The sequence below is a fragment of the Bos indicus x Bos taurus genome, unplaced genomic scaffold (assembly GCF_003369695.1).
Source record: "Bos indicus x Bos taurus breed Angus x Brahman F1 hybrid unplaced genomic scaffold, Bos_hybrid_MaternalHap_v2.0 SuperScaffold_100141, whole genome shotgun sequence".
NCBI classification, from domain to species: Eukaryota; Metazoa; Chordata; class Mammalia; order Artiodactyla; family Bovidae; genus Bos; species Bos indicus x Bos taurus.
The window spans coordinates 37,218-50,814 of NW_020867069.1; the positions used below are offsets into that span (position 1 = coordinate 37,218).

Below are 13,597 nucleotides of genomic sequence, written 5' to 3' on the forward strand. Positions count from 1 at the left end.
CAAGGGCTTGGGCCATTTTTCTCAGCAGCATCTTCATCTGAGGAAAATGAATATTAATGAAACTTGAGGAATGGCTGAGTTGAGGAAACAATCAGGTAATGTATAATCAGTGGGCAGTGGTGATGAGAAGTGTTTAGAAAGTTCACAGTTGACTTGTGCTGTGTAAGGGGGGAAAATCTCCTGAGGAAACACACATACACACACTTTAAGAATCACATCACAGGGGCTTACACATGGGCCCCCAACCCTGATTCATACAAACTCACATCATCTAAAAGATGTGGTTGTTTCCAGGGACCATAGAACACAGACATTGTTCTTAATGTGAGATCAGTCTTTTCTCAGAACCCCCAACCCTCACTCCCATTAGGAACCCAGTATTAGGGTGACTCTGCAAAGCTAGCTGACAAGAGAGCCCCACAATCATCAGCTAAATTGTTCCTCAGCAGAGGGACGGTTGCTGAATATTTACCATGTTCATTGGCTGCTCCGGCTGCCTGTGATTAGAGAAAAGAAAACTGTGAGGGTGGCAGCATTGTGTGTTCTCTGCAGTAACTTTTATGTTATCTGATTTTTTTGTTTTCCTCAGGTAACGAAACTCTTTAATAAATCATTCATTCCAAAATAAAACAGAGAGGACCCTTGTTGAAAAGGCTGGGCTCTTTCTTTTTTTTTTTTTTTTGGTCTTTTATTTATTATTTTTTTTCTAATTTTATTTTATTTTTAAACTTTACATAATTGTATTAGTTTTGCCAAATATCAAAATGAATCCGCCACAGGTATACATGTGTTCCCCATCCTGAACCCTCCTCCCTCCTCCCTCCCCATACCATCCCTCTGGGTTGTCCCAGTGCACTAGCCCCAAGCATCCAGTATCGTGCATCGAACCTGGACTGGCAACTCGTTTCTTACATGATATTTTACATGTTTCAATGCCATTCTCCCAAATCTTCCCACCCTCTCCCTCTCCCACAGAGTCCATAAGACTGTTCTATACATCAATGTCTCTTTTGCTGTCTCGTACACCGGGTTATTGTTACCATCTTTCTAAATTCCATATATATGCGTTAGTATACTGTATTTATGTTTTTCCTTCTGGCTTACTTCACTCTGTATAATAGGCTCCAGTTTCATCTACCTCATTAGAACTGATTCAAATGTATTCTTTTTAATGGCTGAGTAATGCTCCATTGTGTATATGTACCACTGCTTTCTTATCCATTCATCTGCTGATGGACATCTAGGTTGCTTCCATGTCCTGGCTATTACAAACAGTGCTGTGATGAACATTGGGGTACACATGTCTCTTTCCCTTCTGGTTTCCTCAGTGTGTATGCCCAGCAGTGGGATTGCTGGATCATAAGGCAGTTCTATTTCCAGTTTTTTAAGGAATCTCCACACTGTTCTCCATAGTGGCTGTACTAGTTTGCAATCCCACCAACAGTGTAGGAGGGTTCCCTTTTCTCCACACCCTCTCCAGCATTTATTATTTGTAGACTTGGATCGCAGCCATTCTGACTGGCGTGAAATGGTACCTCATAGTGGTTTTGATTTGCATTTCTCTGATAATGAGTGATGTTGAGCATCTTTTCATGTGTTTGTTAGCCATCTGTATGTCTTCTTTGGAGAAATGTCTATTTAGTTCTTTGGCCCATTTTTTGATTGGGTCGTTTATTTTTCTGGAGTTGAGCTGTAGGAGTTGATTGTATATTTTTGAGATTAGTTGTTTGTCGGTTGCTTCATTTGCTATTGTTTTCTCCCATTCTGAAGGCTGTCTTTTCACCTTGCTAATAGTTTCCTTTGATGTGCAGAAGCTTTTAAGTTTAATTAGGTCCCATTTGTTTATTTTTGCTTTTATTTCCAATATTCTGGGAGGTGGGTCATAGAGGATCCTGCTGTGATTTATGTCAGAGAGTGTTTTGCCTATGTTCTCCTCTAGGAGTTTTATAGTTTCTGGTCTTACGTTTAGATCTTTAATCCATTTTGAGTTTATTTTTGTGTATGGTGTTAGAAAGTGGTCTAGTTTCATTCTTTTACAAGTGGTTGACCAGATTTCCCAGCACCACTTGTTAAAGAGATTGTCTTTAATCCATTGTATATTCTTGCCTCCTTTGTCAAAGATAAGGTGTCCATATGTGCGTGGATTTATCTCTGGGCTTTCTATTTTATTCCATTGATCAATATTTCTGTCTTTGTGCCAGTACCATACTGTCTTGATAACTGTGGCTTTGTAGTAGAGCCTGAAGTCAGGTAGGTTGATTCCTCCAGTTCCATTCTTCTTTCTCAAGATCGCTTTGGCTATTCGAGGTTTTTTTGTATTTCCATACAAATTGTGAAATTATTTGTTCTAGCTCTGTGAAGAATACTGTTGGTAGCTTGATAGGGATTGCGTTGAATCTATAAATTGCTTTGGGTAGTATACTCATTTTCACTATATTGATTCTTCCAATCCAGGAACATGGTATATTTCTCCATCTATTAGTGTCCTCTTTGATTTCTTTCACCAGTGTTTTATAGTTTTCTATATATAGGTCTTTAGTTTCTTTAGGTAGATATATTCCTAAGTATTTTATTCTTTCCGTTGCAATGGTGAATGGAATTGTTTCCTTAATTTCTCTTTCTGTTTTCTCATTATTAGTGTATAGGAATGCAAGGGATTTCTGCATGTTGATTTTATATCCTGCAACTGTACTATATTCATTGATTAGCTCTAGTAATTTTCTGGTGGAGTCTTTAGGGTTTTCTATGTAGAGGATCATGTTATCTGCAAACAGGGAGAGTTTTACTTCTTCTTTTCCAATTTGGATTCCTTTTATTTACTTTTCTGCTCTGATTGCTGTGGCCAAAACTTCCAAAACTATGTTGAATAGTAATGGTGAAAGTGGGCACCCTTGTCTTGTTCCTGACTTTAGAAGAAATGCTTTCAATTTTTCACCATTGAGGATAATGTTTGCTGTGGGTTTGTCATGTATAGCTTTTATTATGTTGAGGTATGTTCCTTCTATTCCTGCTTTCTGAAGAGTTTTTATCATAAATGCGTGTTGAATTTTGTCAAAGGCTTTCTCTGCATCTATTGAGATAATCATATGGTTTTTATTTTTCAATTTGTTAATGTGGTGTATTACATTGATTGATTTGCGGATATTGAAGAATCCTTGCATCCCTGGGATAAAGCCCACTTGATCATGGTGTATGATCTTTTTAATGTGTTGTTGGATTCTGATTACTAGAATTTTGTTAAGGATTTTTGCATCTATGTTCATCAGTGATATTGGCCTGTAGTTTTCTTTTTTTGTGGCGTCTTTGTCAGGTTTTGGTATTAGGGTGATGGTGGCCTCACAGAATGAGTTTGGAAGTTTACCTTCCTCTGCAATTTTCTGCAAGAGTTTGAGCAGGATAGGTGTTAGCTCTTCTCTAAAATTTTGGTAGAATTCAGCTGTGAAGCCGTCTGGACAGGGGCTTTTGTTTGCTGGAAGATTTTTTATTACAGTTTCAATTTCCGTGCTTGTGATGGGTCTGTTAAGATTTTCTATTTCTTCCTGGTCCAGTTTTGGAAAGTTGTACTTTTCTAAGAATTTGTCCATTTCTTCCACGTTGTCCGTTTTATTGGCATATAATTGTTGATAGTAGTCTCTTATGATCCTTTGTATTTCTGTGTTGTCTGTTGTGATTTCTCCATTTTTGTTTCTAATTTTGTTGATTTGATTTTTCTCCCTTTGTTTCTTGATGAGTCTGGCTAATGGTTTGTCAATTTTATTTATCCTTTCAAAGAACCAGCTTTTGGTTTTGTTGATTTTTTCTATGGCCTGTTTTGTTTCTTTTGCATTTATTTCTCCTCTAATTTTTAAGATTTCTTTCCTTCTACTAACCCTGGGGTTCTTCATTTCTTCCTTTTCTAGTTGCTTTAGGTGTAGAGTTAGGTTATTTCATTTAAGATCTTTCAACTTCAAGGAGGAAAAATTTCTACTTAAGAAAGTGCCTACAGTAGTAATTGATAGTACTTTTAGTGTCCTTTTGAATCAGGGCTGTGTTTATAACAGATTTAACGTCAATATTTCACCAGCAAGGAATTTCATACATAAGTGCTAATATACATTGTCTGATTACTATAACTGTATTTCGCTGAACAAAACATAAAGAAGTGAAGCAGCAGTCTATGTGAGACACAGAGAGTTGAGCTTACCTCCAAGGGATGCAGGGGCGGCTCCTCAGCCCCAGCCTGGGGCAGATCCAACACCAGGTGCTCCTGGGGAGCTAGAGGGAAACAGAAGGCCATCAGGACAGATGAGAGGCTGCTTCCAAAGATCTCAGGCTTCTTTTTTGTTTGTTTGATGGGACATGGGGTGCAATGTGTACATGAGAGAGGTTAGTAACTATGAACTGAACTGTTCTTGAATCCTCCTTTTTGCTGGATGAAGTGCAAAAAAAGGAGACAAGCAGGAAGGCAATGAAAGAGATTGGCTGCATTTAACTGGTGATAACCAAACTGATGGGGAAAAGTGAAACATTACAATGCATGCCAACTTTCAGTGACAGAGATGCATGTCCCTCCTGCTTGTTTAGAGCTTCTGGTACATCACACCTATCTTCTGGATTTCTTCCTAGATCACTCAAGCCTCAGGATCCACTGTTCCAGCTATTGTACCTACCAAGTCTGGGAGACTTTATTCTTGATTAAAGGCAAACTCTTGTTAGAAGACTGAATTCAATACTACCTTTCCAAACAGCTGTTATCAATCATGTGATGTTATTTCCCAGGCTTGATTTTCCAATGTTTGCATGTCCACTGTGTCAGTGCTATTCACACTCACAGAAGTCATACTTTTAGTGGGACAGTTCATTATGGAGAGGAAGCATGGAGTGAAAGTTACTCTCTCTGACCCCACTGTGCATGAGATTTACAACAAGGATCATGGTCACTAGACTATCATTTTCCACTGTGAGCTTTATTTGACAACTTCCCTTGAGTGTGTACTACAGGGTTTAATCAATGCAAGGTTACAGTAATGTTACCCAGTACAATGAAATACATCTCTGATGAGAATATGCTTTTGTCCTTGTATAAACAAAGACAGGAACACCAACATATATGACTTCCACTCTACAAAAGGTCATGCAACACTCAGAATCTGTGAGTTTACCAAGAGGATCTGAGTCCTGATTACTTTTCACAATAATGACTGTGCCAAAGTTGGCATTAATCTAACTAAGGTTACCCTGCGTTCCTTGAAACGGTGACCACCTTATAATGATGGGCAGGATCAGGACTCCTGGACCTACTAGTACCTCCAGGGATGGACATCGATGTAGGCACCCTGGTGCCCCATGACTGAGGATCACATGACTGACTGGTAAGAGCAGGTCACTCCTCCAGAGGAGCCAAATTGGGATCAACACTAGGTACTCAGTTTGGCTTTTTCACTACGAGGTCAAGAATGTTGGGCATTTGTATCATTTCCATCTTCACCTGAGGAAAATGAATATTAAGCTAGTTTGAGGAATGGATTCCCTGATTGCTCAGTTGTTAAAGTGTACACCTGCAATGCTGGACACCCCGTTCGATCCCTGGGTTTGGAAGATCCCCCAGAGAAGGGAAACACTACCCACTCCAGGATTCCGGCCTAGAGAATTCCATGGACTCTAGTCCACGCGGCCTCAAAGAGTTGGACACAAACTGAGTGACTTTCACTTTGGCTTTTGAGGAAAGACTGAGTTGAGGAAAGAATCAGGTAATGTATAGTCAGTGTGCAGTGGTGATGAGAAGTGTTTAGAAAGTTCACAGTTGACTTGTGCCGTGTAAGAGGGAAACATGCCCTGAGGAAACACATATACACACACCTTAAGAATCACACCACACAGGCTTACACAAGGGCCCCCAACCCTGATTTACACACACTCACATCAGCTAAAAGATGTGGTTGTTTCCAGGGACGATAGAACACAGACACTGTTCTTTCTTTGAGATCAGTCTCTTCTCAGAACCCCCAACCCTCACTCCTGTTAGGAATCCAGCATCAGGGTGACTCTGCAAAGCTAGCTGGCAAGAGAGCCCCACGATCATCAGCTAAACTGTTCCTCAGCAGAGGGACGGTCACTGAATATTTACCATGTTCATTGGCTGCTCCGGCTGCCTGTGATAAGAGAGAAGAAAACAGTGTGAGGGTCGTAGAATCATGTCTTCTCTGCAGTAACTTTTATGTTATCTGATTTTTTGTTTTCCTCAGGTAACTAAACTCTTTAAAAAATCAATCATTCCAAAAGAAAACAGAGAGGACCCTTGTTGAAAAGGCTGGGCTCTTTTACTTAAGATCTTTCCATTTCAGGAGGAAAAAATTCTACTGAGGAAAGTACCTACAGTCGTAATTGATGGTATTTTTAGTATCCTTTTGAATCAGGTCTGTGTTGATAACAGATTTAATGTCAATATTTCACCAGCAAGAAATTGCATACATAAGTGCTAATATACATTGTCCGATTATTATAACTGTATTTCACTGAATGAAACATAAAGAAGAGACGCAGCAGCCTTTGTGAAACACAGACTGTTGAGCTTACCTCCAGAGGATACAGAGGTGGCTCCTCAGCCCCGGCCTGGGGCAGTTCCAACACCAGGTGCTCCTGGGGAGCTAGAGGGAAACAGAAGGCCATCAGGACAGAGGAGAGGCTGCTTCCAAAGATCTCAGGTTTCTTGTTTGTTTGTTTGATGGGACATCGGGTGGAATGTGTACATGAGAGAGGTTAGTATCTATGGACTGAGCTGCTCTTGATTCCTCCTCTTTGCTGGATGAAGTACAACCAAGGAGACAAGCAGGAAGGTGATGAAAGAGATTGGCTGCCTTTAACTGGTGATAACCAAACCAATGGGGAAATGTGAAACATTACAATGCATGCCAGCTTTCAATGACAGACCCATGACCCTGTTTTCTGTTTCGAGCTTCTGGTAAATCACACCTATCTTCTGGATTTCTTCCTAAATCACTGCATCTGCAGGATGTGCTGTCTCAACTATTGTACTTAACAAGTCTGGGAGACTTTATTCTTGATTAAAGGCAAACTCTTGTTAGAGGGCTAAAGTCAATACTACTTTTCCAAATAGCTATTATGAATCATGCAATGTTATTTCCCAGGCTTGATTTTCCAAACAATGTTTGCTTGTCCACTGAGTCAGTGGGGGTTCACACTCACAGAAGTCATACTTTTAGTGGGACAGTTCATTATGGAGAGGAAGCATGGAGTGAATCTGACTGTCTCTGACCCAGCTATGCATGAGATTTACAACAAGGATCATGGTCACTAGACTATCAGTTCCATTCTGAGCTTTATTTGACAATATCCCTTGAGTGTTTACTGCAGGGTTTAATCAGTGTGAGGTTATGGTAATGTTACCCAGTACAATGAAATACATCTCTTTTGATAATATGCTTTTGTCCTTGTGTAAACAAAGACAGGAACACCAACACATATGACTTCCACGCTACAAAAGGCCACCCAACACTCAGAATCTGTGAGGTTACCAGGAGGATATGAGTACTGAGATTCTTTTCCCAATAATGACGTTTCCAAAGTTGGTGTTAATCCACCTATGGTTACCTGAGTTCCTTGACCACTTGCCCACCTTATAATGATGGGCAGGATCTGGACCTCTGGACCTGCTAATACCTCCTGGCATGGATATAGATGCTGAGACTCCCTTTCCGCATGACTGAGGATCACATTGGTGACTGGTAGGAGCAAGTCACTCCTCCAGAGGAACCAAACTGAGATCAACCCTGGGTACTAAGTTCGGTTTTTCCACTAGGACGTTAAAAATTTTGGCCATTTGTCCAATTACCATCTTCACCTGAGGAAAATTAATATTAAGCTATTTTGGGGAATGGATTCCCTGATAGCTCAGTTGTTAAAGAGTCTGCCTGCAATGCTGGATACCTGTGTTTTATCCCTGGGTTTGGAAGATCCCCTGGAGAAGGGAAAGGCTACCCACTCCAGTATTCTGGCCTGGAAAATTCCATGGACTGTAGTGCATGGGACCGCAAAGATTTGAATACAAACTGAATGTCTTTCACTTTCACTTTTGAGGAAAGACTGAGTAGAGGAAAGAGTCAGGTAATGTATGGTCAGTGTGCAGTGGTAGTGAGAAGTCTTTAGAAAGTTCACAGTTGACTAGTGCTGTGTAACAGGGAAACCCCTCCAGAGGCAACACACACAGACACAGAGCTCCAGAATCACACCACTTGGGCTCACACAAGGGCCCCCAATTGTGATTCACACAAACCCACAACATCTAAATGATGTAGTTGCTTCCAGGTACCATAGAACAAAGACACTGTTCTTTCCTGGGAGATCAGTCTCTTCTCTGCACCTACAGCCCACACCCCAAGTAGGAATCTGGCATCAGGGCCACTCTCCAACCAGAGCCAGTCAGAGAACCCCACCTTTATCAGTTGGATTGTCCGTCAGCAGAGTGATGATCCGTGAATATTTACCGTGTTCACAGGCTTCCCCGGATTCCTGTGATTGCAGAGAAGAAAACAGAGTGAGTGTGTCAGCATCTTGAGTTTTCTGCACTAAGTCTTCTCTTATCTGGTTTTTGTCCTCAGGTAACTAGCACTCTTTACTTCAGTGGCTCCAAAATAAAACAGACAGTCTCCTGTTGGAAAGACTGGTCTGTTTCACATAAGATCTCTCAGTTTTAATTTGACCAACGTTTACAAATTGTTTTTCAAGAAAGAACACTTTCTGTTGAGCAAAGTACCTACAGTAATAAATGATGCTGTCTTATTGAAATGTCCTTTTGAATCAGGACTGTGTTGATAATAGATTTATCCTCTCTACTTTCCCAGCCAAGGATTTGCATGCCTCAGTGGTAACGCAAATTCTCATATTACTATAACTGTGTTTGACTGAATGGAAAATAAAGAAGTGAAGCCGCAGCCTTGCCCCGGTTAAGAGAGGTGCACTTACGTCCACCGTCCTCAGAGGCTCGTCCTCAGTCCCGGCCTGAGGCAGCTCCACCGCCATGTCCTCCTGGGGAGCTGGAGGGACACAGAACAGCATAGGGACACAGGTGAGGTGCTCACTAACCTCTCAGGAGCCTTTTTCATTGAAGGGGCATGGGGTGGAGTGTATGCATAAGGCATTAGTAACTATGGACTGACTTGCTTTTGAATCATCCTCTTCATTGTATAAATAAGAGCAAATCAGAGGAGCAGGAAACTTCTGTATTTTAACTAGTGATAACATAACAGTTCGGGAAAAAAGAAACACTGGAATGCATGCCACCTTTCAATGACAAAGACTCATGAAACTCCTGCCTGTTTATATCTTCTACAAAACCACTCCTATCTGGAAGGATTTCTTCCTAGATCACTGCCTCCCCAGGATTCAATTTCAGCTGATGCACTTATTAAGTTTTCTATGAGATTTTGTTCTTGATTAAAAGCAATCTCTGTTAGAGAACTGAATTCAACCCTACCTTGCCAAATAGCTATAATCTATCATGTGATGTTTCTTCCTAGTCTCCATTTTCTGAACAATATTTGCACGTCCACTGAGTCAGTGTTTGTTCACACTCATTGAAGCCATACATTTAGAGGGACAGTTCATCATGGAGAGAACGCATGGGGTAAACGTTGACCTTCTTGGACCCTGGTGTGCAGGAGGTTCACAACAAGAGTCAAGGTCACCAAGGAGAATGTCAAGTTCCACTGTGAGATCTATTTGACACCTTCCCTTAAGAGTGTGCTACAGGGTTTAACCAATGTACGGCTTATGGTAATGTCACCCAGGACAATGAAATATCTCCCTGGATGACACTCTGCTTTTGTCCTTGGTTAGCAATGACACTAGCACCAACAGATATGGCCTGTACTGTCTAAACAAGGGAACACAACTTTCAGATCTTTGAATTCACTAAGAGGATATGAATCCCAAGGTGCCTTCACAGTAATGACTGTGGCAATGTTGGTGATAATCCACCTATGTTTGCCCTGGGTTCCATGACCACTGAGCCCATCTTACAATGAAGGGCACAATCTGGACCTCTGGAGCTCTAGTACCTCCAGGCATAAACGTAGATGCAGGGACCCCCTTGCTCCATGACTGAGGATCCCACGGTTGAGTGATAAGTGCAGGTCAGGGGTCCAGAGCAGACACACTGGGACCACCCATAGGTTCCCAGTTTATTCTTTTCCACTTTGGAAGTCAATAGCTTGGTCCATATTTCTCAGCACCATCTCCATTTGAGCAAGATGAATATTAACCGAACTTGAGGAATGACTGAGATGAGGAAAGACTTAGGTAATCTACAGCCAGTGCACAGTGTGTTGAGAAGTGTTTAGAAAGTTCACCGTTGACTTGTGCTTTATAAGAGGGAAACATCTCCTGAGGAAACACACACAGACAGCTTGAGAATCACACTGCATGGGCTCACACATGGGACCAAAACCCATGCATCTAAATGATGTAGTGGTTTCCAGGTACCATAGAGCACAGACATTTTCTTTCCTGGGAGATCAGTCTCTTATCTGCACCCTGTGCCTTCACCCTCTTTAGGAATCCAGCATCAGGGCGACCCTCCAAACAGAGCTGGCAAGAGATTGCCACCTTCATCAACTAGATTATTTTCATCAGAGGGATGATCCCTGAATAATTACCGTGTTCACTGGCTTGTTCACAGGCCTGCAATTAGAAAGAAGAAAACAGTGTGAGGGTGTCAGCATCTTCAGTCCTGTGCATTCAGGTCTTTTGTTCTCTTTTTCTTTTCAGAAAACCAAATGGGCATGTGCTGTTGCATCCATAGCCCCAAAATAACACATAGAGAACACCTGTGGGAAAGGCTGGAGCTCCTCCTGGAAGAGCACTCCAGCTCATTTTCACCAGTAATTAAAAGTTTCATTTCTGGAAGGAACAGTTTCTGCTGAGGAAACTGATCCCAATTCCAGTTTTTAATTTATGTTGTAATTTTTGAAAAACATCCTTTTGAATAAGTTATCTGCTGGGAGAAATTCATCCATCAAATTAAAAACTGTTTATATGAACTGTCTTGAATATTTTGAACCTTTATCTGAATTCAGCTAGAAAATAAAGTCATTAAGCAACACTTTTATATCAGATGAATAGGAGGCACTTACTGTGGAGTTGGGCAGAGCCTCTTCCTCCAACGTTGAAATGGATAGCTCCTCAAGCTGGTCCTCGGGGAGCTCTAGGAGGACATAGAGGAATTTTCAGGACATTTGTGATGCTGATGGGGAAGACCATGTTAATGTGGATACATCGGAGGAGTGTGTGGATGTGGGTGGTTAATGTGTGGGCTAAAATCTGTTGGACAACCTTTATCATGGGTGGAGGAAGGCAAAGGAGATGAACGTTTCAGAAATGAGTCAGAGAGCCTTAAGCTTTCTGGCTAAGGGGATCGACTTGAAACTCGGTCTGACAGAGGGAAGCACTAAAAATCACACTATGCTTCAGTAGTCATGTACTGTTGTGAGACTTGGACCATTAAGAAGGCTGAGTGCCAAAGAATTAACGCTTTAGAATAGTGGTGCTGAAGAGACTCTTGTGAGTTCCTTGGACAGCCAGGAGATCAAACCAGATAATCATAAAGGAAATCAATCATGGATATTCATTGGAAGGACTGATGCTTAAACTTCAGTACTTTGGCTGCCTGATGTAAAGATTAGGCTCACTCGAACAGCCCCTTATGCTGGGAAAGACTGAGGGCAGGAGGAAAAGAAGGGGCCACAGAGGATGAGATATCTTGATAGCATTATCGACTCAATGGACATGAATTTGAGCAAACTCCAGAAGATAGTGAAAGATAGGTCAGCCTGGTGTGCTGCTGTCCATGGGCTCACAGACATAAACTAGGGACTGAGCATTGTCATCAAAAATAAATTGTATTTATTCTTCTCATAATTTTTAAGAATTAAAAAGTTCCATCAGTTCAGTTCAGTTGCTCAGTCTTGTCCAAGTCTTTGTGACCCCATGAATCGCAGCACACCAGGCCTCCCTGTCCATCACCAAATCCCAGAGTTCACCCAAACCCATGTGCATTGAGTTGGTGATGCCATCCAACCGTCTCATCTTCTGTCATTCCCATCTCCTCCTGCCCTCAATCTTTCCCAGCATCAGGGTCTTTTCAAATGGCTCAGCTCTTCACATCAGGTGGCCAAAGTATTGGAGTTTCTGCTTCAACATCAGTCCTTCTAATGAACACGCAGGACTGATCTCTTTTAGGTTGGAATGGTTGGATCTCCTTGAAGTCCAAGAGACTGTTCAGAGTCTTCTCCAACACTGCAGTTCAAAAGCATCAATTCTTTGGTGCTCAGCTTTCTTTATAGTCCAACTATCACATTCATACATTCATACTGGAAAAACCATAGCCTTGATTAGATGGACCTTTGTTGACAAAGTAATGTCTCTGCTTTTTAATATGCTGTCTAGGTTGGTCATAACTTTCCTTCCAAGGAGTAAGCGTCTTTTAATTTCATGGCTGCAATCACCATCTGCAGTGATTTTGGAGCCCAGAAAAATAAAGTCAGCCACTGTTTCCCCATCTATTTGCCATGAAGTTCTGGGACTGGATGCCATGATCTTAGCTTTCTGAATGTTGAGCCTTAAGCCAACTTTTTCACTCTCCTCTTTCACTTTCCTCAAGAGGCTCTTTTGTTCTTCTTCAGTTTCTGCCATAAGAGTGGTCTCATCTGCATATCTGGGGTTATTTATATTTTTCCCAGCAATCTTGGTTTTTCTATATTCACAATTTAGTGTACCTATCAACACCATCTACATATTTTTCATCAGATCCAATATAACCTCTGTACCCATTAAGTCATAATCCACCTTCTCCGTTGCCTCCTCGCTTTGGTAATTTCTATTTCCAGCTTCCATGAGTTAGCCTATTCAGTGTACCTTAAACCAGTGGAAGCATACAATATTTGTCTTTCTGTGCCTGCCTTATTTCACTAAGTATAATAAATGTTTGTATTAATTGTCCATCCATTTTATAGCATATTTCAATCCTTAATTCATTTTGTGGTGGGACAGTATTCCATTCTGAGTACATATCACATTTCATTTATCCATTCATCACATGATGGTCTTTGGGTTGTTTCTAGTATTTACGTACTAATAATACACTGTGAACATTAGTGTGTAGATTTCTGTATGGTATTATAATTTAAAAGTGCATATTTAAAATATCACTGAATGTAACAATACAAAGTGTGAATGTTAGGTGAACTAACAATGTTAGATTTTGAACTACTAAAAATATATTTTCTCACTAATTATAAAAAATGTAGCACACATATGTTATCTGTGAGTAGAATTTGATAGCTGAAACTGAAGTGATATGTTATTGGAATTTTCTGTATAATCTATACAACTTTTATGTCAATGTAATCCTGCTTTAAGTAAAGTCTAATGATTTAAAGAAATCTTGAAACATGACTTCAGGGGGGAACACATCACAGCTAGTGTTAAAAAATTAGCTAATGTCCAAACCATAGCTAGAGACCATTTTCACTTTTAAGCATGAACCAAATGTTGAATTTAAAATGCATCTTTCCTTTCATAGTTAAAGCAGTACCAACTGATA

At 40.8% G+C, this 13,597-nt stretch overlaps 1 long non-coding RNA gene across 1 annotated transcript; it reads right to left on the reverse strand.

The window, feature by feature from the left end:
- Nucleotides 1-8,960: 8,960 nt before the first annotated feature.
- Nucleotides 8,961-11,193, reverse strand: LOC113888451. The gene is made up of 3 exons (XR_003509977.1): nucleotides 11,130-11,193; nucleotides 10,653-10,677; nucleotides 8,961-9,032 (listed from the first exon to the last, which is right to left on the reverse strand). It is a non-coding gene; the product is annotated as an uncharacterized LOC113888451 (long non-coding RNA).
- Between the last annotated feature and the right edge of the window lie 2,404 nt (nucleotides 11,194-13,597).